The 25,505-nt window shown below is 41.3% G+C and overlaps 1 long non-coding RNA gene across 2 annotated transcripts; it reads left to right on the plus strand.

Moving 5' to 3' along the window:
* Nucleotides 1-215: 215 nt before the first annotated feature.
* Nucleotides 216-14,123, plus strand: LOC123635107. 2 transcript variants are annotated; one of them, XR_006734051.1, is made up of 3 exons: nt 216-290; nt 8,375-8,502; nt 13,894-14,123. It is a non-coding gene; the product is annotated as an uncharacterized LOC123635107 (long non-coding RNA). The 2 variants fall into 2 exon arrangements; XR_006734052.1 differs by lacking the exon at nt 13,894-14,123 and adding an exon at nt 11,689-12,003.
* Nucleotides 14,124-25,505: the final 11,382 nt, after the last annotated feature.

A 25,505-nucleotide genomic window follows, 5' to 3' on the forward strand; every position in this document is an offset into this window, starting at 1 on the left:
GAATGACCCCGCCTCTCCTCGCACCAATCCCAGCTCGGGTCTACTTCGGCAAGCCAATCACTGTCCGAGAGGGGCGGCCCTTGCCGCTCCAGGCCCCTCCGCCCTCTAGATTGACAACATCAGCACCTAATAAGCTTTGGGAATTCCACATCCTCTCCAATCCAGTCACGCGGGAGCGGGACCAAATTAAGGACGGAGGCGGGGCCGCCGGAGGGCTCGGAGCACCGCGAGAGGAAAAGAGCGACGCTGGGAGTGGGCGGAATAGTGTAGCCGGCGTCACCGTTTTACAGGTACTGTCTCTGTATCTTTGTGGCGACCAGAGACGGACCACTTAAACCCACGCTGATATGCCACAGGGATGGCCCTCTTTCCGCCCTCGGATTGGTCGCACGAACGTAGCCTGGGCTTCCTCATTGGTGCGTGCGGCTGTGGGCGGGCCCGGCGACCTCAGCCCGGAGCTTGCTGGGAGTTGGAGGGGGCGTTTTCCCGGCCCCGGCGGTCTCTGGCGCCGCCGGGCGAGAGACGTTTCTCTTGAACGCCCGTGTGTGTCTGCGGGTTTCCCTCCTTGGCCTCCGGAGCTTATTTTAGTTCCCAAATCCCTCAGGCCTAACGTGCCGGCTGCGAGAGCTGCCGCGGCTCGCTATCTCCTCATATTTCCGGGGTCAGGGCACCTCAGGCTCCGGTTCTGAGGACCCGTTAGGGAGACCACTGAACCGCGGTCTAGAATCGAGGACCTCGTTCGGCCACCCCCGGCGAGCTTGACTCTCAATTCCGGGGGCTTGGGAAGCCCTCGCTTCAGCCTTTCGGGAGAGTGCAGATGGCTTAAGGAATTAACTAGGTGTCCCCCAGAATTCTACAGTTACGTGTAACAAACGAGCAGAGCATGTTTGGCCCTCTGTTTATATCAGTAAAGAGGGCTCCTGACCGGTCACAGTGGGACAGTGGAGGATGTCAGTGAGGGACAAGCCCTTTGTGGGCTCACAAGCGGATTGGGAAGGTGAACACATCTGGCACCCTTAACTCTGTAATTTCCTTGTCTTCCTCCTTTAAGTGTCCTCACCAGGAGTCTCCTGATTTGGCCATATGGTGGCTTGTTACACACCTGAGATCCGGGACCCAGATCTCCAAAATTTCAAAAAGGGTAACACCCTGGTTCCTTACCCTCCATCTGTTCTCGTTGCCTCCAGTCGCTTAAGCCTGTCTAGTTTGCCAGACCGGCTCACTGCTTTCTTTGTTCATGACCTTCCCTACTTGATTTGGACCCCGTGGGGCAGTCGTTTGATTGAGGCCTTCATTATCCGTTTCACGGTTCAGGCACAGTGCCTGGAGCCTGAGCTTTTAAAAATATCTGGAAAAAAAGATGACTCCAAAATATGAAAAGGAAACTCAAATATAAAAATTGAAGTGTTTGGCTATTTCTAAAATATAACACGTCAATGAGTCAAATGCCACTTTTATATTATATAAAAATGACACATGCAGTTTCCAAATGAAAGCATGCCTACAAAGATCTTAAAATAGTCCTTACCTAGATTTTTTTCAGCCTCTTGTTCTTCTGGCATCTACCCTCATTCAGAATGTGCATTCTCTGCTACTGAAGTTAGTCACAAAAACCGTGTGGACTTGGGTTTGCTATATATTCTTACTTTGAACTTCATCTTTACCCTCCCTGATGCTTGGCCATGCTTTGCTTCATCCCTTATTCATGATGTATCACATTTCCTGTGGTAGGTGTTCCATCTTGTTTAAGAAGTGCTTTATAATTTACATGTGCATTATCTCATTTAAACTTCTAATAATTTCATGAAGAGACAGCCTCAGAGGGGTGGCCAGCTCAAGTTAACATAACTGGAACTTGAACACAGTCTTATGATGCCATGTCTAAGATTTCAACTGCAGCCACCTCTACCCTTTCCTTTCTGAGCTTTCTTAAGCATCAAATCCCTCACACACTCAGCAGCTAACTGCCTTCCATTAAGTGAGAAAAACAAGGCTGTCTCAAGAACTCTCTCACCTTCTACTTAAAAATCTGTGATTCTTCAGACCTCTTCTTATACCTTTCGTGATTGCCTTTCTTCAATTCCAAGGTTGTCCCTCAAGACCTTTGTTCTTTATCCCAACCTCTCCTGCCTCCTCAAAACCTTGCTCCTCCAGTGTTTTCAGTCAGTCCTTTACTAACATGTTCTTTCTGCTAAGAATTATGATCAAGTCCTGAAAGGAGAAAGAAATCCTCCCTTGACCCAGCTCCCTTTCAACTTACTAACTTTGGTGGCTCTTACCACTATATTTCTTCTTGTCTTTTTTTAAACAGATGGGGTCTTGCTTTGCTGCCTAGGATGGAATACAGTGGCCTGATGATAGCTCACTGTAACCTTTAACTCAAGTTTTTCATTTTTATTTTTTGTACAGAGAGAGTCTCACTATGTTGCCCAAGCTGGTCTGAAACACCTGGGCTCAAGCTGTCCTCCCTCCTTGGCCTCCTGAAGTGCTGGAATTACAGGCATAAGCTACTGCACCCGGACTACCACTACATTTTTTAAAAGAGTACTCTCACTCTCTGCTTTTGTCACCATCTTATTGTCACCATCACCACACAATTATTCCTCCCTTCTTTCCTGTTGACTTTCTTGTAGATCTTGAGTGACCATGTTGCTGGTCTTTTTTCAATACACAATCTCTTTAGTGTTCCCCATTGTTTTATAATTCTTGATCCTTAAAACTTGCTTCTTCCTTGACTTGTGAAATCCTCTGCCAGTCAAGCATTCTAATCTTTTGGACTGCTACTTACACATCCTTCCTCACTAGCTCTGCTTCCTCCATCTTATCCCCTACCTTTTCCCTTTACATTTCCTCTTTGGCAGATAATTTCTAGACCCACACTTCCAGTACTGACCTCTCCCCTGAGTTTTGTTACAACTATTTATTATAAATCTGCACCCACATGTGTTTCCCTTACCTTAAGCTGCACATATCTTAAATTTCATTGGACTTCTTTGCTCACTAAACTGTGCTGTCTGATTTTTCCTATTTCATTCTCCCCAGAGTATCATCATTCTCCTTCTCTCCAGCTTGAAACCTTATAGTACCCTTGGCTTCCTTTCTCTTTTTCCATATCTAGGCAGGCACCAATTTCTTTCCATACCCACTGCCAATACCTTACTGCATAGAATTTTCACAGTATTAATAGTACAGGACTTTATTACTCTCAAGTATCACAACAGTCTTTAAATTATTCCTACCTGCGGGGAGTTAGCTACGCTCCCCGCAAAAGGGGTGTTATCTCTTTCTTTGGATCAGGTCTCTAAGTTAACCACGCCAGTTTGCAGGGAGTTAGCTACGCTCCCAGCAAAGAGGTTTTTTCTTCCGATCGGGTCTCTCAGGCAGGGGTCATCGCAAAGGATGAAAAAATAGTAGGAAACAGAAATAATAATAATAATACACAGAGCCAAAGATATAGTTTATAAAGTAAAGGTTTATGAAAATAGATAAAAGCAGAGTATCCGGATGGGGATATTTCCTCCTGCTAGAAATATCTCCAAAACTGAATATCCACACAGGTATTTTGTAGGGTAGGTACAGGCCTTGGCAACGGAATTCACATACTAACAGGCAGTTTGCTTTAGGGTCAAAGTCTTCTAAAAGGCTACTACAGATCCTTCAACTAACTCTAACTAGGGGAACAATGAGTTGTAAAATCTTCTTGGGGCAAACTTCTAAGTTTTCTGATAAGGCTATTACTTCAAAAAACAGAGACATCTTGGCTCCGGTGATTGTGTTCTTGGAGACAGAGATGATTTCAGAAGTCAACATGAGCTGTGCTTTGTGTTAATTATTTTAACCGCATGGCTCCTTCTGGGCCGGGCTTGGGCATTAGCATATCTCTCTGATCAGCTCTCATCTCCGGGGGTCCTTGCCAGCTCTGGCAACCCATGGCTCTAGGAAGAGGCCTGCCTTGTCTTTCAAAACAGGTGAGAACCATAGGCCCAGTTTACAGCTGTCTCTTTGAAGTGCAGCTTTTACTGACCAAGGAGACGCCCTCCTGAGACGAGGCAGCTTTTGAACTAACACATTTCTTTTTTCTTTAAGGCAAAGCCTTATTTGACTTCTGAAATCAAATCTTGTCTCCAGAAATACAGGTGGCATTTCTATGACTCAGTATTCTTAGGCCCAGCACCTACCTTTTTTTTAATTGGTCTACATAGTTCCTCCAAATGAACTGTAAAAACATGGTAGAAGTCAGTCTTCATTCTTAAACCTTCAGTACCTCCCCATCTCTGTAGGATGTCTGGATTCCTTAGGGGATTCTTAAAACTAGCCTTTTAGTTGTTCCCTAAACATCACCAAGCACATTTCTTGGTCTTTGCCAATTTGTCTGCAACATTACCCTACCTTTGTTATTTAAACCTACCGTTCCTTCTGTTAGGCCTGCTTCACACTGCCTCCTTGAAACTTTTCCTGTTATTTCAAGGCTCCAGATTTGAGCCTAATAGATCTTTTGCTTATATAGTCCACTTTGCAGTTTGTGTTACCTTGTAGTATTGTTCTAATTTATTATGTATGTCTACGTGTACATATGCATATATTTACATATATAACGTGTATATATACACACTCTATATAAAAAACATATATATATTCTCTGTCTCTCTGTTAAGATGACAAATCCTTGGCAACCAACTTAGTGACTGAGCATTTAATGAAGACCTGTTATTGATGAGACAGAGAATAGTGATCTTAAATAATGACAGAACAAGCAGGACCACATTCAGACAAGAGTTTTATGGATAGTGCAGACCACTATCAATAGTAGTATGGGATGAGAGGGGATTTGTTAAGAATGCTCCTTTCTCAAAATTAGTTCAGCATCTTGCATGCTCACATACTGCTTCGTCTGTCTGGGGACCCTAGGCAGCAAATAGTTACAGGGAAGTGCAAAAGTCATGGGATCAGAGGAGCAGGACTGATGAAAGTAACCAGGGCCCATCAAGGTATCTAAAGAGTTTCAGCCCACCACTGTTGCCCAAGACAGGGAAGGTACTGAAAGCAAGAAAGCCAGTAAGAGAATGACCCATCAAGAAATCAGGGAGGTCTGGATTGGACAGTTTGCTTTTTCAGTACCACCAGACATTGAGTGAATATATGGAAAGGAAACCAGAGAGCTCTGTCAGACTTACCTTTCACCATTACATCTGTCTCTATTGGGCACCATCCTTCTTCCTCCTTTACTTCAAAGGAAGGAGAATTCTTTTTCTGGAAACCTGTGCTCTGAAGTCCAACCCTACCTGCCTCCTCTCTCTTCCGTCTTTATTCTCTCTTGTCTGGTGGATCTTTCTTTTAACTCATACCTGTGCTTCATTCTCTCCTTCTACCCTATGTCCCTCTCTAATTCCCAAATTCTCTTTTTATAGCCAAACCTCTTTAAAAATAGTTTATATTTGCTTCCCTAATTCTTCTCCTTGCATTTTATTCCTGCATACAGTATAATCTGGCATTTGCTGTCACCAATAACTTGTATTTGCTAAATCCAGTGGATACTTTTCAGTTCTTATCTAACTGAATTCTCTATAGCTTTTTTTTTTCTTTTTATTTATTATTTCAGTGGATTTAGGGGTACATTGGTTTTTGGATTGAGACATGGATGAGACTATAGCTTTTGACACTGACAATTTTCTTCTCCTTGAAACTTTCTTCTCCCTTGGTTTCCATACACTATTCCTGATTTTTCTTTTACCTCCTGCCATTTTGACCACTGCTCTTTTTCCCTGCTGGGGAAAAGTAGTGTTGGGCACTACTTCTTCCACTTTGCTCTTAAATGTTGCTACTTCCCAGGGTCTTTAGTGCTCGCTCACGCTCTCTTGCGTGCTTTCTCTCTCTCTCTCTCTCTCTCTCTCTCTATATATATATATATGTATATATATATATTTTTTTAACCTCTTCATTCTCTCTCGATTGATATGGGATTTGGAGGTAATTTGTAAAGTATCAGCCCACTTGTTTCATGGGGGCTCTTTTTACTGTTATTATTGCCTCCATCATATCTCTGAATTGACTTTCCCCTTTCCCTCCCCATTCTTTGCTTTAGTTCAAGTTCTTATCATACTTTGTCTGGATTACTAATTGGTGTCCCTATTTCCAACCCATGCTCTATAACCCTGTTAGTGATCTTTCTGAAATCCAGTTTGATCATCCTCTTTGGTAGCTCTTTAGTACCTTTGTTTATTCATCAGATATCCATTGAGCACCTAAAATATGTTTTCCCCAATGTCTTTATGGCTTGTTCCCCACTAAAACAGTAAGTTCCATGAGGTCAGGGACTTTTAATTATGTGCTATGCACCAGACATACATTGTTAGAAAAAGCAAAAATATCCCTGCTCTCATGGAACTTACCTTCTAGTAGAAGAAAGTAGCCAATAAACAATAAATAAACATAGTAAACTATATAGTTTGTTAGAAGATGAGAGTGCCATGGAGAAAAATTAAGCAGAGTAAGGAGTATCCATAGTGCAGGGTGAGAGTGTTGCAATTTAAATGGAGTGGTCAGGATAAGTATCATTGAGAAGGTGATATCTGAGCAAAGACTTGAAGGTGAAGGAGTGACCCATGCAGATGATTGGGGAAAGGTAGTTCAGATAAGGGAAGAGTCAGTGCTTGCTGAGAGAGGAACATGCCTAGCTGTATTTGGGCAACAGTGAGAAGGCCAGTGTGACAGTATAAGAATGGACTAGGGGAAGAGGAGTAGAAGGTACCTTCAGGATAAAAGTCCACATGTCTTAGCTTCCCATGACCCTACCTCTGCCAGCCCAGCCTACCGCATTTCTTGTACGTCCCCATCCCAACCCCAGCATGCACACTGAGCTTTAGCCTTCTTTTATGATTGTACATGCTGCTTGCTCTGCTTAGGACACCATGCCCACTCTTCTTTGCCTAGTTGATTCCTACCTATTCTTCAAAGCTCAGTTTACATATCAACTTCTCTGGGCATCCTCCACCAAGTTTTCATTGGGTGCCCCTGTATGTGCCACCCACAGTACTCTGCGATGACCATTGTCAAGTCTTTAACATTCTGCATTTCAGTTTTCTTTTCTTTTTCATTTCAATTTTTTACTTGCTCTGCCCTCACTATACCCCTCCCCTCCCACACTGGGAACTCTTAAGGACAAGGGACCATGTCTTGTTTCTGCATCCCTAATACTGAGACAGTATCTGAAACAATGTGGTTTGATACATGTTGAATTAATAAATGGTAGAGATTCATATTTCATTTCTAAGAAACTAATCATAACTGGACAATTGACCAGAGAAATTTATTATTGATTTCAGATAGGTGATTTTTGCTTTCTGATTTTCTTATTCAAAGGGTCCTGATTCCTAAAACATAGTATCTTTAGTGCCATCTGGTGGAAGTAGCTGCCATAAAAAAGCTATACTACTATTAATAATAAAGTTATTGGGACAGTGTTCCCTTCTATTCTATTTTGTTTAGATTGAACTGGGACAGAGAAGGCAGGACTTGGTTGCATAAGCTCCAGTGCACACTGCATTATGGGTGTTTTAATCTTTTTATCTAGAAATTCACTGTACTCTGAGATGATTCTAGTTGTGAAATCTAACAAGCATAAATAGTTCCTTATAATTGATATTTTGTGAAAATGGGCAACTCTTCAACTTTGAGAAGGTAAAGATGAAATAGCTAGAACAATATGAGCTTTGGAGCTCTCCTTATGTAACTGCTTTTAGGTCAGACTAGAACTACAGAAGACATCAGTTGCATTAACTACCTACCCTTTTAGAAAAAATTATTCACTGTTTTATCCAAGATATTTTAGCTCTTCTCACTTGACTCCTAGTTGTCTGACAGATTGTCTGCCATGACCCCAAACATTCCATAGTTGATGTAGTCAGGAAGCTGCACCCAATCATAGTTGGGTTAGTATAAATATAAGTGTCTCTTAGACTATTTACACTTAATTGCACACTTTATTCACCTTTTTCTATGAACTCCCTTTTTAATTACATAATAGAGCTCACTATTAACCTTTTTGAAATGTTTAAAAAAGTACCTGGTACATAATATTGATGTATTTTATTTTTAAAATATGAATAAATGCTTTGTGATTATATTATTTTTATGTAAATGTATCTTCTGCATAAAATATACATAATTAAATAAAATAAGTAATAAGGTAAAGAAAATGGCACATTTAGAGATTGGGTTCCATGCTGCATATGGCGATAATGCTCGTGATTAAAATTAGAGCAGCAGTTGTGGAGTGCTCCTACTGTTATGTCAGAGAATTGATCATAAAAGACATGTTTTGTGCTCTTGATAATATTGCATTATAGTTTAACATACACTTTTTGTTTCCTTTTAGGAGTCTTTCTTGTATTTAATAAACATGTCAACTTTCAAGATTAATCATGAAAATTTTAGTTTAGAAGAGGCCCTTTGTTTGGAATACGTTTGCCCCAGATATCTTCATGGCTTGCTCCTGTCAAAATGGTAAGTCAGTGAGGGCAAGGACAATTGTCTTTTGAGTTGTATGTCTCCCCAGTATCTAGATGCGTGTCTGGTTCATAATTGGAGCTCAATAAATATTTATTAAATGAATGTATGAGAAAACTGAGGCACGATGAGGTAGACATTGGCTTAAGTTCACATGAAGTTACTGGCAGAATTGGGGCAAGAATCCATGTCTTCTGACTCCTACTCCTTTGACTGGTTTAATATAACACCTTGTCTCAAATAAATACTACTTTTAGATCCAAACACCTGTGGCCATGCCCTGGGCTCTTTGCTTTGAAAGAACCCACTTGGCCCTTCTTTAGGCACATCTCTTCCCATGGGCCAAGGAATTCCAAGAGTACATCTCTCCCTACACCACGCTACCCCTACACACTTCAGACTAGGTTCTTGTTACCTACGACCCCAAAATTCTCTGACAAATAACCAGAAGCCCACTTCCAGGGCCTGTGCAGTTGTAGAATAAAGGATAAGTATGCACACACCTAGGCTTCAGGAGTGGTCAAAGGGCAGCTGTTGGGAGTGGTGGAACTTGATCATGTCTGTTAAGGTATCCACACACATGTGTATAAGACCTTCTGGTAGAATGCAAAAAGATGAGAACAAGCCATGAGTTGGGTGCCTCTGTTTGTCCTCTTGCTCATGGCCCCTCAAATGTTAGGGACAGGACTACTTCCTATAATAAATCTAGTTTCCCCCATATCTATCTATCTATATTTATATCTATCTATCTATATATATATAGATATAGATTTTTTTTTTTTTTTTTTTTTTTGGACAGAGTCTTGCTCTGTTGCCTGGGATAGAGTGCAGTGGCATCATGCAACCTCAAACTCCTGGGCTCAAGCAATCCTCTTTCCTTAGCCTCTCAAGTAGTTGGGACTCCAGGCATGTGCCACCACGCTCATCTAATTTTTCTGTTTTTTGTAGAGACAGGGTCTTGCTCTTACTCAGGAAGGTCTTGAACTCCTGGCCTCAAGCAATCCTCCTGCTTCTCAGAGTGCTAGGATTATAGGTGTGAGCCACTATGTCCAGTCCTCCCCACCCCACATATTTAATGTCATTTACACCAACACTAAGTGAATACCTATATTGCGCCATACACTGTTTGGGATATTTTCAAATGCATTATCTTATTTAATTGTTATCCTTACATAAGAAGGCTCCATAGTAACTTACCCAAGGGCACACAACTGATGAGCTAAATGCATAACTAGTCCTTAGGAAGTAAGTGCTCTACATGTATGTATGTGTGTATGTGTGTATGTGTATATATGTGTCTGTGTGGTATATGTGTGTATATATACATACACTTTTTCTGAGAAAATAACGTGTTTGATAAAAATGTTCAAGCAATTTAAAAGACTATAAGTAAACAGTAAATCTCTTAAGCCAACCCCAAATCAAAGTCAACAATTTCTTTTTCATTAAAAATACCAATATGTTTTAAAATTTATTATCAATAATTTCTAAACTTTTTTATCTGGGAAACTTTAGATATGTGATATATACAATTATAGGGAAAAGTATGATTAACCCCTAACTACCTATCACGCAGCTTCACCAGTTTATGGCACTCTATCATTCTTGTTTAATATACTTTCCCAACTTTTACTTTTAATTATTTTTTTTCTTTTCAGCAGTATTTTAAAGCAGATCCAAGATATAATGTCATATTGTTAAATTATATTAAGATTATGTTAAGAAACTTATTTGTAAAGGTTTAGATGTAAAGATGGAAAATATTTTGGATTTTTAGTGAAGACCTCTTAATTGAAAATATGCCATGAACAGTTAAATACAAACTTTATTTAATTTTTAAAATTTCCTCCTTCATTTCAAAGAGGACTCAGGTGAGAGTGAGACATTTAATCATGATTTTTGTGACTACAAGTAAAACTTATATGTGTGCATTTCACTTCATGTCATGCAGTTTTCTTTACAGGTAAGTCAATGAGGGCAAGGACTTTGCAGGATTCTGTGAATCAGTGTCTCTTTTTATTTCATAGTCAGTTCACTTTCTGTTTTTTTCCTTTCCCTTCTTTTAGAAGAGCTATTGAAAATGCTAAGCAAATGAATGCCTTTTTTCCCCTAGTTCTCTGAGTAATAAAACTTGAAAATGATAAATAATAAGGGCAGACTATGATTTAATATAGTAGCTTTTCCAATTCAAGTGACAGCTAACTTTTCCGAGCTAAAATGCCCCCACATCTTGGTAATAGCATTTAGAGCATGAGTAGATTATAGTATATCATGGCATGTAGAGAAGTCTATGCATTAGTTCCAGGAATGTTGCTGGGAAATATAAATAATCTCCACTGACTAAGGCAAAGCCCGGTTATTTATTTCTATATTGACAGCAACTATTTTTTTCTTAAATACTTATTTTCTAGGTAGCATTTAAATCTGCACTGCATTTTAATAAATTTTTCCTTTTACTGCACAGTGTTTAGGACCTGAAAGATTTCTCCTATTATTAATGAGGGGTACATGGTGTTTTTAGGAAATTCTGGTGTGATAAAGCCCTTCCATTTTTCAGTGTTCCATGTCCTTGTTTTAGACAGAGTCACATCAGGAAGATCTTTAGAATGGTACTGCCTGGAGTGCTGGACTGGGCAGGATGGGCTACAGGGGCAATGCTCCTGAATATCCGAGGAGCTGAGAGGCATCAATCTGGGCAGAAAGAAAGTTCAAAGACCTGTTTGGAAGCTGCTTTTGCAGAGCAAAAGCACTTTTTCCTTAAATATGTATCTGGTGTGGCTTGGAGTGATGCAGATAGAAATTATGAGGTAGGAAGAATACAGGGTGGGTGAAATTCCTCCCAAGCCACCTTTGGCACTGCCACTGCTCTAGACCTGTGTTGTCCAATATGGGAGCCATTAGTCACGTGTGGTTTTTGAGCACTTGAAATGTGGTTAGTCCAAATTAAGGTAATGCTGTAAGTGGAAAATATACAGTGGTTTTTAAAGATTTATTATGGAGAAAAAGAATGTAAAGTAGCTCAATAATGTTTTATGTTAATTGCATGTTGAAGTGATAGTATGTTATATATTTTTATTTTTACAGTATTTAAATTATAAACTTTATTTTTTAGAGCAGTTTTAGGTTCACAGCAAAATTGAGCAGAAAGTGCAGAGTTCTCATATACCTGTTCTCCCCCCACAGGCACAGCCTCTCCTACCATCAGCATCCTGCACCAGGGTGGTACCTTTGTTATAATCAGTCAGCCAAAATTGACATATCATTATCACCCCAAGTTCATAGTCTGCATTAGGGTTCACTCTTGGTGTTGTACATCCTATGGGTTTTGACAAATATATGGCATATATCAACTATTTGAGTATTGTACAAAATAGTTTTACTGCCCCCAGAATCCCGTGTTCTGCCTATTCATTGCTCCCTGCCCCTAAACCCCTGGCAACCACTGATCTTTTTACTGTTTCTGTAGTTTTGCTTTTTACAGAATTTCATATAGTTGGAATTAAACAGTATGTAGCCTTTTCAGATTGCCTTCTTTCACTTAGCAATATGCATTTTTCTCCATATCATTTTGTGGTTTGATAGCTTATTTCTTTTTAGCACTGAATATTTACTTAGCCAAAAGTGATAGTATTTTAATAAAAACCTAAATAAAACCTATTATTAAATTTATATCTACTTGTTCCTTTCTACTTGTAAAATTTGGCTACTAGTGTTGTTGCTGAAAACTCAGCACTTGTCCCTGATGCTGCATCAGAAGAATGAGGACAAGGTGGTTTGAGGAGAAGGAAAGCAAGATTTATTAATTTGCCAGCAAATGAGGAGGATGGAGACTCCTGTCTAAAATGCCATCCTACTCTTCATAAGCAGAAATGCAGAGGTTTTTAAAGGGAGGTTTTTAGCTTCAGGCAATTGCTGTTCCATCCCATCTCCTGGGAAGACAATCTTGTGACCTCCACCCAGACCTCTGCCCACCAGGACCCCAGCTGGACAGTTCCACTGAGCCATCTCCCATAGGGCAAAGAACAAAGGACACTCTATTGCTCCTCCTGACCACTGGGCTGAGACAGGGATGCAGGTTTTCATTCTCCAAAAGGAGTGGGGGAAGTTTTACAGAGACAGAAAAATTTTTGCCATTTTTTCAGGCCATTCTCTCTGTTACATATTCCCTACTGTCAATTTTACCCTTCCATATCTATGGGCGGAGGGGCAATGTAGTCCTCAAGCTACATCCTGCTGAATTAGGGCAATGTTTTAGATGGAAGGCTTATACTTCTGTATGCCATTGCAAAGTTCTGGCAGTATATTTACAACAAGAGATTGTCAGGCAAAAAAAGTCATAAGCAACAACTACAACAGTCAGGATTGACAAGGTGAAATGGACTGTTGCCTTGTACACAATGTCTGATACAGGGCTCGGTTAGAAAGAAACATGGGACCTTTGAGTACAGAACTAGTGGTTGCATCCTGGAGGTGATCTGAGAGACTAGTTTCTGCAAATTCAGAAATCATATACAGAAATATTTGCACTAAATGAAGTCTAGGATGACAAACCCAGCAGCAAGACAGATCAGCAGAAGAGGCAATAGCCCAGGGAAATCCTCACTAAGGAGTTGTCCCTCCATCCTATAGACAGAACAAATAACCAAAGAAAGATTAGTAAAAATCTCAACATTTTCATTTTTCCCCTTTCCTTAAACAGACACTTTAGATCACCTAAAGGCCGGCCCCTCCACTGGGGGCTTGGGTCCTCTTCTTCCATGGGACACCTTTTACTCTGGGATGATGGACCCAAGGTTTCACTTCTGACAATTTCAATGAGGTGTGAGTTGTTAGAGGCACTTCATAGTGTCCCTTCCATTTCTCTGCTTCCACCTGGTGCAGAGACCTGACAGAGGCAAACTCATGCATGATGGTTAGTACTTGACCTACTCATTTGACATATTCCTTTTTACTTACTCATGGTTATATTATTATACTCACCTTGGGGTGCTAGGAACGGTCTCTCATAAACTGTTTCTTAGAGGCTTAACTTAAGCCTGCTTCTGTGGGTTACCGTTATCCAGAGGAGCGCAAGCAGCAACACCCCATGCCACTTTAGGTGGGTTTCCTGTATCAATTCCAAGATGCATATAAGTTTCACTTCAGGGTTAGGGCTTTGCTTATTTGCTGGGTTATCTCCACTACAAAGGAGGCTCCATTATCACTCTTGTGAAATGCCCAGGGCTCCATGGGTGCTCAGATGGACTTTAGTGTGCTCCTGGGTCCTGTCGACAATGGAACCATAGATCCAGAGACTGAGCCAACAGTTAGAAACCAGGGCGGCAACATGGAGTCTCAGGACACAGACAGCTTGACCTTCCCTGTCTGAGCCTTATCTGCTTCCATCAGCTTCCAGGTCCCTTCTTGGTCCAAGATTCCTGCAGCCAGCATGCCATTGAGGAAGGCCCTGGCTCCTCCGACAGCATACCATTCTCCATCTGCTTGGCCTCTTTCCCTGGACTGCTGATGCCTGTCATCGTGCTGTCCTCCAAGGCCTATTCCGAACTGGTGTATGTGTGCAGGAACTTGGTGATGGCCCTGTCCCATGCCAGCAGCTCCTGGTAGGAGCCCATCTTGGAACTTCAGATGCTCTCTCTCTATTTGGGTAGGACAAGGCTCTACCTCACCTGAAAAGGTATCTGCTAATACAAGTATAGGCATCTGAGTGAAATCAATTTTTCTAATCATTGAAACCTCACGTTTGGTTCCCTGTGCAGCAGGTTGCTTTGTCTTTGTATTGTTTCAAGCACACAGTCTGCTGAAAATGGGGTCCTCCCAAATTTGTTAAGGTATCATGCCCCTAGTGTGTGCATTCATGCAGGTGCCCCACAAGAGGCCAAACCAAGGCCTTGGGTAGGAGAACAAATACTAAGGCTCCAAGGCTCATTCCTTGTTTTTTGTGAACATATCTGTACGTCAGGCAATCCCAAAGCAGGGGCAGTCATAAGACTCTGCTTTAGTTTTTCAAAGGCATTTTGACAGTCCATGATCCATATCAGGCACTCTACATCTGTCCCTCTAAGGGCCCCATACAAGGGCTTTGTCATCAGTCCAAACTCTGGGATCCAGACATGACAGAACCCTGCCATTCCTAGGAACCTCAGATAAGTAACTCATTCTTTACAAATCTGTCCAATTGCAGGTTCCACAAGTCCCCCATTAAGCTCCCATTAAACAGGGCAGGAGAGCCCTTTTAAAGTCCCTGACACAGTCCAGCATCACTGCAAGGCCATCCCAGTCGCAGGATCCTGCCACTCAAATGCAACTGAGACAATATTATTAGTGGCACATTGATCCTGCATGTATCTATACTCATTGGTATGGGGAATTAAAATTCTTTCAGGGTATGTCCCAGGGTCCCATCAGCCTATATGGCCTTACTCACTTTTGGTAGCTCTCTTCTTGTAAATGCTGTAATGATAGGTAGGCCTGCCAAGGCCCAAACTTCAAAGCACAATGGTAGTCTGTTGTATACTTTACCAGACCCTGGTATTTATCTAGCAGGAGCTTGTAGGGGGCCCCCCTGCCGCCCCCCACCCCCTACCGAGTTCTGAAACAACTCCAGGTTCTGCTGCTCACCCAGGTCTGCTTCCTGGGTCTGCTGAGAGGAGTTCCTCAGCCGCCACCTGCCTACAGCTGTCTCACTACCACCTGGGCCCTGCCCGCTGCCCCCCTCACCCCCCCTGCCAGCTCACAGAGCCGGCTGATGCCCAGGATCAGAGTGGTGGCTGGGTGAAGGCCCCCCACCCCACCCTGCCCCCGGGCTACTTCTGTCCACACAGCTAGGAACCAAATCCCCACTGTCAATTTTCCCTGGAGCTCCTGTGGTGAATATTTGGATTGGAGCTACTAGTGAGGCAGGGGGCTGTTCCCCACCCCCTTTGTCATCTGAGTCCTGGACTTAAAAAAAAAAAATCTCTCATGGGGGCTTCTTGCTATCTGGTGTCCTTTACAATTTTGGGCCATGTTCTTTCCAGTGTCCTTCCTTTTTTTACAAAAACCACACTGATGGTACATAAATTGTCCACCAGGTATGGTTGCCCTCTGTCCAAATTGAGTTTGCTGCCGGGACAGACCATTCCAAACCCCAAGTCATAACCTAGTGGGCATGGAACTTAGGAATTATTTCTAGTCATGCCCTCTCCTGCCCCTCTCACCATGACAAGATGGCAGTGGGGGTGACTGCCCCAGGCCAGGATCTGCAGGGGCAGGGGAACCGGCCTGCCTGCGGGCTTCTGGCAGGAGCCCCATCAGTGTGAGCTCAAATGGGGCTGAGCCCACATCTTCCTGTGGATCGTCCCATCTGCAGTGGGCACTGGCAGGGCCATGTAGCATGCATGCCCGGGGGGCAGGGGCAGTTGGGTAACTGGCACTCCCTCCCCGCCCATGCTTCCCCCTCACTGTGGCGTGACAGCTGAGTTCACTGCCAGTACCCCTCTCCAGCCAGGTGCGCCTCTGGGGCTGTGGCAATGCTGACCCAGAACTGGTGTGGACCAGGGGAAAATGACTATTTAAAACAAAGTATCTCGACTATCCCACCCACTGCCACTAGAGGTCTCTCTGGTGCCATCAACTTTATCCCAGGCTTTTAAGATTGTAATAGATCATTAAATATGGAATATCTGACCTCAAATCAAACTTAAGGAAATCGGACATTTCATACCCGATACAGATAGGATGTCATCCCATTTACCTGACCCTTGACAAAATAATTCCAGTTATAAGACAACACAATAATTCAAGGTTTCATTCAACAGCCACTTCTCACACTCTACCACATACATTGGATTACAGTAACACTGTGCTCTTGTAGACATGGATTTATAGCTATAAGTTTGGCCATTCGGCAAAGATTTTCCCCAAAGGGCTTTTAGATGGAGCTTCCTTATGTTGCAACAAAACTCACAAATGACAAACAGACACCACAGGGAATTCCCAACACAAAATGCCAGGGCCCTATCAAACAAATGGGAATCCATAGAGGACAAATGCTACCCCAAATGGCACCTCCAAGGGTGCCTCACAAATGCCCTGCTATAGGGCTCCAAATGAATGCCCTGCCACAGGGCTAGAAGGTTGAAAACCTTTCCCAAATAGTGGTCTTAGTCCTCCTCATTCCCTGGGAACTGCAAATGAGCTCCAAATTCAAACCAGGTTCCTTAGTTTTCCTCAACCTCATGACTTCCATCCCCAAATGGTGCCTCCAAACAAACAAATAACCAACAAGAAGGTGTGAAAACCTCCCAAATGGGTGGAATAAGGGTCTCAGCGTGCATGCCGGGGCACTTACCAAACAAACAAATGGCCATGGCATCCGGACACTTCCCAAATCTGTTTCTTTCCCCGCAACTCAGTTCAGGTTGTGGAGAGCTGCATCTACTTTGGGGGGGTGAGGGGAGGGCGAGATGAGATTTCCCCGAAGCTAAAACAGGCTCTGGCAGCTGCTAGGACCGTCCCATACTCTCTTCTCTCACCTTGAAAAGAAGCCTCTCCTTCCAGTGAAGACCCATGGCTTGCCCCAGGGCTCCTCCCCTACTTTGGGGTGCCCACCAGGAGATACCAAATTCCGTTACCAAAAGCTCAGTGCTTGTCCCCAAGGCCACATCAGAAGAACAAGGACAAGTGGTTTGAGAAGAAGGAAAGAGATTTATTAATTTGCTGGCAAATGAGGAGGATGGAGACTCCTGTCTAAAATGCCATCATACTCATCATAAGCAGGAATACAGAGCTTTATAAAGGGAAGTTTTCAGCCTCAGGCAATTGCTGTTCCATCCCATCTATGGGAAAGACAATCTCATGACCTCCATCCAGACCTTTGTCTGCCTGGACCCAGCCAGACAGTTCATTTGCTGTTTTTTTCAGGCCATTCCCTCTGTTACAGTGTCAATGGAAAAGAAGCCAAACTCTGTAAAATAAAGAAGTTTATTCTGAGCCAAATTTGAGGACTATGGCCTGGAGTCATGCCCAAGAAGCCTTGAGTAAGTGGACTTGCTGTGGTTGGGTTACAGTTTGGTTTTATACATTTCAGGGACACGGGAATTACATGTAAAGTCATAAATCAATACATGAAAGGCATACATTTGTTTGGTTTGAAAAAGTGGGACATCTTAAAGTGGGGACCTATAGTGGCTTTAAAGACTCTTTGATTTGTAATTTGTTAAAGATATGAAGCTTTTTCTAAAGCCTTGGAATATTTTTAAGATAAGGAAATCTGTTAACCAGAGACAAGCCACTGGCCATATACCCAGACTCAAGTGATTTTTTATGTAAATTGAGGACCTGCAGCTTTGTCTTGCATAGACTTAGGCCTGTTAATGATTTACAAAGAATATCTATGAGAAGAGAGAGGGGTATGATGAGGCATGCCTGACCTCCCTTCTCATGGCCAGTAACTCAGTTTTAGGGTACCCCCTTGGCCAAGAGGAGGTCCATTCAGTCGGCCAGGGCAGGGGTTTAAGATTTTATTTTAGTTCACACTAGAATAAAATTATGTAAATTTCTCACAGTAAATTTCTATTGGACAGTTCTGCTTTAGACCTTGGCAAAACAGTGTTATCATTAGCGTTTACCTTCAGTACAACCCTCCCATTCCAACACCTGCCTGGTTTTTGTCTCCTCCTTCTCTAGTGTTTGCCTAACTTCATTTGTTTCCCTCTGTGCCCCCAAGCTGCTTGAGATCGCCATGTTCTCCACACCCCAGCACCCACTCCCCAACTGAAACTTTAGTCACTGAAGTCATTTGTTTAGGACCAGAGGACAATCGACTGATCTTTTACCACTATACTGGGTTATCTGGAGCATATAAAAATGAATGGCTTGTTTACAACAAAAATGTTTTCCTTAGAAGAGATGAAACAGAGAATTAGAAGTTAACTTTTTTGTTAGAAAATTTAGACTTTATCTTACTTTACACTTATATAAGTGATTAATATATGAATATTGTCTCCAGAAATTAATTATAATAAGAGTTCATTCTATTATAATCTGATTTATTACTCTTTTAAGTTAGATCTGTTTATCTCATACATTCTCAATGTAAGCAGAATTTGGTTCTTACGGTATGAAAAAAATCTTACTCTTTCAGCCTATAAAGCAGAAATATATATACAGTACAGGAACAGATATATAGTATATCTGTAGATTAAAGTTTCCTAAGGGGGTGATTAGAAAGAAAAAAGTCTAAGAATGTTCCTTAGAGCACTGGTCATGAACAGTGGGCAAACACTGGTTTATCTGCCCTGGATATTCCTAGAGTGTGTACACATAACAATGGAACTTTTTAATGACCAGTTAATCTCCAAAGTTTCCCAAGGAGGGAGAGGAGTATAAAATAGAAGAAAGATAGAGAAAGATTTACATTTACAGGTTGGGGGAGAGGGAGCATCTAAGAAGTGTCAGAAATCTCTACCATCAATAATTGATCACCAGTTGTTAACATTTTGCCAAATCCATTCTCTCTGTCTTTCTCTCTCAATCTGTGTGTGTGTGTTGTGTATTATCTAGATGAAGCATGTATATATATGTTCATTGCACCATTTTTTCACATGTTTTCTAGGTGTGAACATTTTCAAAATAAAAGTTGGGGTAAAATGCCATTTTTCCTTGCACCCTGTCTCTACCTATGTTGTACTCCAGTTTTATACTGGGGCCCTACTGAACCACAGTTTCTTGGTAACATGTTTTCTCTCACCTCTGGACTCTTGCATAGATTGCTCCCTCTCCTCATTCTTCACACACAGCAATTGCCTGGATAACTCCCAGAAGTTTCACTTCCTCCAGGAAGCCTTTCATGACCACCAAGCCCCACTAAAGTCTGGGTTAAGACTTTCACATATATTCCCTTCATTGTAATTGTCCTTGTCATACAATATTATACTTATACATTAAACTTGTCTGTCTTTACTGAACTGTAAATCCCTGAAAGGCAAGGATTATGACTTACTTTATTCATCTCTTTGTCCTCTGCAGCTACCACAGAGCCTCTCATAATATTTATTAAATAAAGCAATAATTAATTTTTCTGTGAGATGCATAGTTGTTTTATATAATTCTGTTCCGAAGGAAAAAACAAGAAAACACAAAAGAAAACCTTGATGTTTTATCTGGCTTGTAAAGCTTTACTGCTGATAATAGCATAATTTCAGGTTAGACTTTTATGAAATATTAAAAATAGCTCCCAGATCTACATTATTACCCCTGTAAAACTCTTGGTGAAATATTCCTGACAATCCCAGGAGAAATTGGTTGGTTGTTTCTTTCAGCTCCAACAGAGCTCTGTTTCTGCCTCTATACTGTAGACAGGAAAGGGAGGTGGGAAGTGGTGGAGTGGAGAGGATACAAAGATAAGAAGTAAGGGAATTGTTTTTCAGGAGTCTCGAGTTTAGTGAGAGATATGGACTCATGAGTAATACTAGTAGTTCTTTACTTGTATCATGGTTTGTTTTCCATTTTTAGGTTTTTTTTTTTTTTTTTGTAGAGCATTTGCAATGCAGTTTTTTATATCATTTATTCCTCACAAAATCCCTGAGAAGTAGCTATTGTTAGCACCATTTTAAGGATGATATTAATACAAACCAGAATATGCTATAAAAGTAAGAGATTCTCTTTTCTGTCTTATGGACTTCAGGCATTTCCCCCACATCTAGGTTCCAACAATTTTAAATCTACTGCTCCTTACCAAATTTTACACCTTTCCTTTTGTATAAAATTGTGTAGGTTCAACCCAGGCTGCAACTTCACCCTTGCCAGCAGGAACTACTATCTAATGAATGATGTACTTCAGACTGAAATTCCTCAAGTGAAATGCATGGGATTGAGTAAAGTCCACTGCTTTTCTAAGTTAGCAAATCTTTAGGTACGTAATTCTGTATATTTACACAAGATGAAGGCTATAATTGCAGCTCTTCAAAATATATGTGCACATGGATAAAGATTGGAGCATGCACAGACATGTAATCATTATTTGGGGGGGGGGTTAGGAGTAATTTCTTTCTCTATAAACTAAAAATTGCCAGTAATTTTTAGTGTATGTACACACCCAAGTTCTTTTGCACATTAAGGAAAACTGAGAATCACCTATCTTGAGTCCTAATAGAGTCTTGGCTTATTTAACTCACTAGTTGAGTAGCCATTTTCCCTCTGTCTTCCCACATGTTCTGTCAAGAACATCTTCTTCCCATCTTCTCTCAAGAACAGGCCTAGGATTCTGCCAGGGTTTTTGGATCAAATCCCACCACCATGCCACACTGACCTAGGAAAGACTCATTCTTCTATTTCTCAACTTTATCACTCTTCTGTTTTGAACAAGGCCTAATTAATGCTTATTTTTCCCCTCCTGAAGCACATTACGTGTATTTGTACCATGCCTCTAAGGGGCAGTTAAATGAAACTGTAGGCAGGAAGACTAGTTGAGACGCTGGGGCAGTTGCTCCTTTGAGTGCTGATGCAAATCTGAGCAGAGCCCAGCAGGCCTTTCCTTCCCACGCCAGGCAGGGAGCTGGCTACCCAGCATGTATGGCCACACCCGTGTGAGAGCTCTTAAAGTTGGTCACCCTTTGTGCTGCCATTTCAACCTATCAATAGTCCAGTGACATTTATATGTAGTGAGGATTGCCTGACTCTCCTACAATGGCTGGCAGGCAGATCTGATTATTCCTTTTTCTTGACTGAGCAGATACATATCTGAAAGACCCTGAAAGCCCTTGACAGAAAAACAACCTCATAACAACTCCTGAACTTTGGAGGCTCCCCTTTCCAACAAGGCCATTTTTTAAAACTGGGGGCTTCCATAGCATCATAGTTGCCTACTTTTCTTTTTCTACAAATAAAATATAGAGCATTTCTGCGGGGAACTGTCCCTCTCTACTATAATGGGGTTGGGGAGACCACGCTGTACTGGAACACTTGACCGTAATGAGCCCAGTACAGCTATGACTGGCCTAAGCACTATATCAAGAGCCCCGAGGATTGCCCAGCTCCTTCAGATATGATTGTAAGTTTCTCCTCAAATAAACCCTTTATGTTTACACTATGTAGCACTAGAGATACATGTGTCTGTGTCCTTTTTGCATGACTTTGACCAGCACACAGGTGTTTTCAGTCTTCAAAGACTGCAAAAAGTTAAGGGTTTTAGTGAGAAGGAAAGAAAAAAAAAAAAACCCCTCCATTTCTATCCCGAGAGCCCCAGGACAGGATAGATTGTAATCTACCTCTAGCCCCCAAACAGACCTAGTACTCAGCAATTTAGTTTAGTCACATGGAGCCAAACTGCCCCCTTATCACTCAATTCTCCTCCTTTGAAGACTGGAATCACACTGGTTTTATTTTTCATCTTTTCATGCACTGTGGTCTTTTGTAACATTTAAAATAGTAACCTGTGGTTTGGGGAGGCCATTAGCCAATTCAGTTCCCCTAACAGCATCTACCTGCTGAGCCATTGTACTCTAGTCTTCAAGTGTCCTCTGACCTGGTTTGCTATCAGTAGCTATTTGGACAATGCCTTCTGTTGTGTCCCAGCTGTGCAAACATTAACTGTCTATTCTTGGTTAAATGGAGGAAAAAAAGCAAATTTGTTCATATCTTCCCTTTTATGGTTTCTTGATATTCATTTGCTGTGCCCAACACATATGCTTAATAATTGCTAATTTTTATTAGTTCCTTCCCATATATGTCCGTATCATGGACTGAATTGTGTCCCTCCAAATTTATATGTTGAATTCCTGACCCTCAGCATACCTCAGATTGTGATTGTATTTGGAGATAGGGCCTTTAAAGAGGTAATGAGGGTCAAGTGAGGTCACATGGGTAGGTTCAAATCCAGTATGACAGGTGTCCTTATAAGAAGAGGGAGAGACCCCAGCGGTGCACATGGACAGAGAAAAAGCCCTGTGAGGACACAGCAAAAAGGTGGCTGTCTATGAGACAAAGACAAGAGGCCTCAGGAGAAACCAAATCTGACACCTTGATCTTGGATTTTCCTCCTCCAGAACTGTGAGAAAATAAATTTCTATTGTTTCAGCCACTCAGTCTGTGGTATTTTGTTATGACAGTCCTAGCAAACTTATACAGCCAGGCAGGCAATGTAATAACTGCTTTTTATGAATTATCTCATTTAATTGTCACAGTTACCAATGAGGCAGCCACTGTTTAGTCAGGGACTCCCAATATAGATTTTGCCCATCACAGCAACTCTGTTCAGAATATGCTCAGGCTTGACCCTGACGGTAGATAAGTAGAATACTCTGGTATTCTACTGGATGAGGTGGGGAGAGGATTTTAATGGAGCAAAGCATTTTCCTGACACATGTGTATCTTTATCCAGATTGTATCCACCTCTGTTTACTCCTTGTTTGTTAAAGGAGAATGGTAATACCCTAATTTACACTAGAAAAATTCTTAGAAAGGTTTATTTACTGAATTGATAATTCCTTTCTGACTATTCACTAATAATTTCTTTTTTTTTTTTTTTTTTGAGACAGAGTCTCACTCTGTTGCCTGGGCTAGAGTGCCGTGGTATCAGCCTAGCTCACAGCAACCTCAAACTCCTGGGCTCAAGCGATCCTTCTGCCTCAGCCTCCCGAGTAGCTGGGACTACAGGCATGCACCACTGTGCCCAGCTAATTTTTCTATATATATTTTAGCTGTCCATATAATTTCTTTCTATTTTTAGCAGAGATGGGGTCTCGCTCTTGCTCAGGCTGGTCTCGAACTCCTGAGCTCAAACAATCTGCCTGCCTCGGCCTCCCAAAGTGCTAGGATTACAGGCATGAGCCACCATGCCTTGCTTCACTAATAATTTCTAATTTTTTCCTCTATTTTGTTCTCTTTCTTATCCATCTTCAGGAAATAGCTAGGTGAATATATTTGCATATAACTTTTTCCTTTCCTATGTATGCTGGCTAAAACTGTAGGTCTCAAAGGTTATCAAAAGTTCAGAAACAGATATGAGTATGTATAAGAATAAACAACATAATAAAATATTTTAAAAATTTAGTGGGGGGAAGGATGAATTAACTTACAAATAGTATTGGAGAGTCACTTGAAAAAACAATAGTTAACTCCCTTACTGTATAGAGTATACCAAAAATTAATTTCAGATGGATTAAAGTTTTAAATATTAAAAATAAAATATTAAAATGTAAAGATTAAGTTTTTATATGATCTTGGGGTACAGGGGCATATCTAACCATATTTAAACATAAGTATTAAAGAAAGAAACCAAAGTAGAAAAAAAATGATTTGACTACATAAAAGTAGTTTGCTTGATCATGGCAGAGTGGATAGGACCATATGTGATCTAATTCTCAACATTAGTGGATTCAAGGAGGATTTTATAAAAATTAAATCTGTTCTTTCTAAGTATAGTTGATGCAGAACAACAAAGAACATATAAACTGGTCTCAGGAACATTTTGTATCATCTGGTAAAGACTTCTACCTCAGAAGATTACAAATTACATCTGAAGTCTTAGAGACATTCCCCAAGGAACTGCTGGGAGCACAAGGTGTTGTCCTTAGAGTGAGTTAGGAGGAGGCTTGCAATTTCACTGCCAGCCCCTTTGTGCATCTGGGAAGGCCCAATAATTGAGGAATCATTGCTGTCTCCTCCAGGGAGAGGAGCTGTCCTCCTCACAGATGGCTGGAGATCCTCATGAGCAACAAAGCTGAGAGCTCCCAATGAATCCTCATATTTTAATACAAATAAGAACATCGTAGGCAATATTTATATAATGTTTTAAATCTTTCAAAGCACTTTTATACATGCTCATACTCTTTCAAAAATAGTATGAGTTGTGATGATAGATTTGGTCTGAATTCTGGTTAACCTGTTGGCTGTGTGCTCCTGGGAGGTTACTTACCTTCTCAGGACCTGTTTTCTCCTCTATAAAATGGTGATGGTGACGGTGCAAGGGTCGAAACGATACACACCTTATAGGATAAGGATTGAATGAGAGAAATATCTTAGTATAATGTTTCACACATAGGAGGCACTGAATTCCTTTTCCTTCTATAAAAGTGGTTATTTGCATCAGTGGACCTCGGTACTCCAGTTCCATCCAAATTATTGCAAAAGACCTTAATTCATCCTTCTTCATGGCTGAGTAGTGTTCCATAGAATACATGTACCACATTTTGTTAATCCACTCATGAACTGATGGACACTTGCGTTGATTCTGCATTTTTGCAATTGTGAATTGTGCTGCAATAAATATTTGAGTACTGGTGTCTTTTTGGTAAAATGACTTCTTTTCCTTTGGGCAAATACTCAGTAGTAGGATTGCTGGATCAAATGGTAGGTCTACTTTTAATTGTTTGGGGAATCTCCATACTTTTTTCCACAGAGGTTGTACTAAGCCATAAAGTTCTTATTTAAACTAATGTTTAGTGTTTGGGGTAAGGGATCTTTAAATTGAAAATACTAAGAATATCTTTTAGGGCAGACAATTAGATTTGAATTGAAGAGATAAGATAAAGTTGAAGGTCAAAGTTACGGCTTTGAGAAAAGTCAGGCAATACTATCACCTGGCAGACCTATGCCTTCCAGTAGACAGGGGCTCCTGGAGTGATAAGTATGGATCCCCCTTCCCAGGCTGCAGCTTAACTGCTTTGGCCCAGCAGACACCATCAGTAAACAAGCCTTCCTAGGGGACACCTACTTGACCCTCTTTCACAGAGCAAACTTCCAAGGGCTGCCTGTGTCCCCATCCTTATTTTGTCATCATTTTTAATGGAGTCGAAATGCACAGCAATGAAAAAAAATTCTGTGATTTTGTACTATGAGTAGACTAAAGAAAAGGGTAGGATCATGGTGTATTTGACCACTCAGGGAAAGCTTCATGGGGAAAGAAGAATTTTTATTGAACCTTATTAGTGGGTGAAATTTAAAGAAAAATGGGAGAGAGCAGAACTAAGCTTCTGTTTCCGTGATGCTATTTATTTTCACTGATGACTTCCATATTGAAA

Source organism: Lemur catta, chromosome 3, assembly GCF_020740605.2.
Source record: "Lemur catta isolate mLemCat1 chromosome 3, mLemCat1.pri, whole genome shotgun sequence".
NCBI classification, from domain to species: Eukaryota; Metazoa; Chordata; class Mammalia; order Primates; family Lemuridae; genus Lemur; species Lemur catta.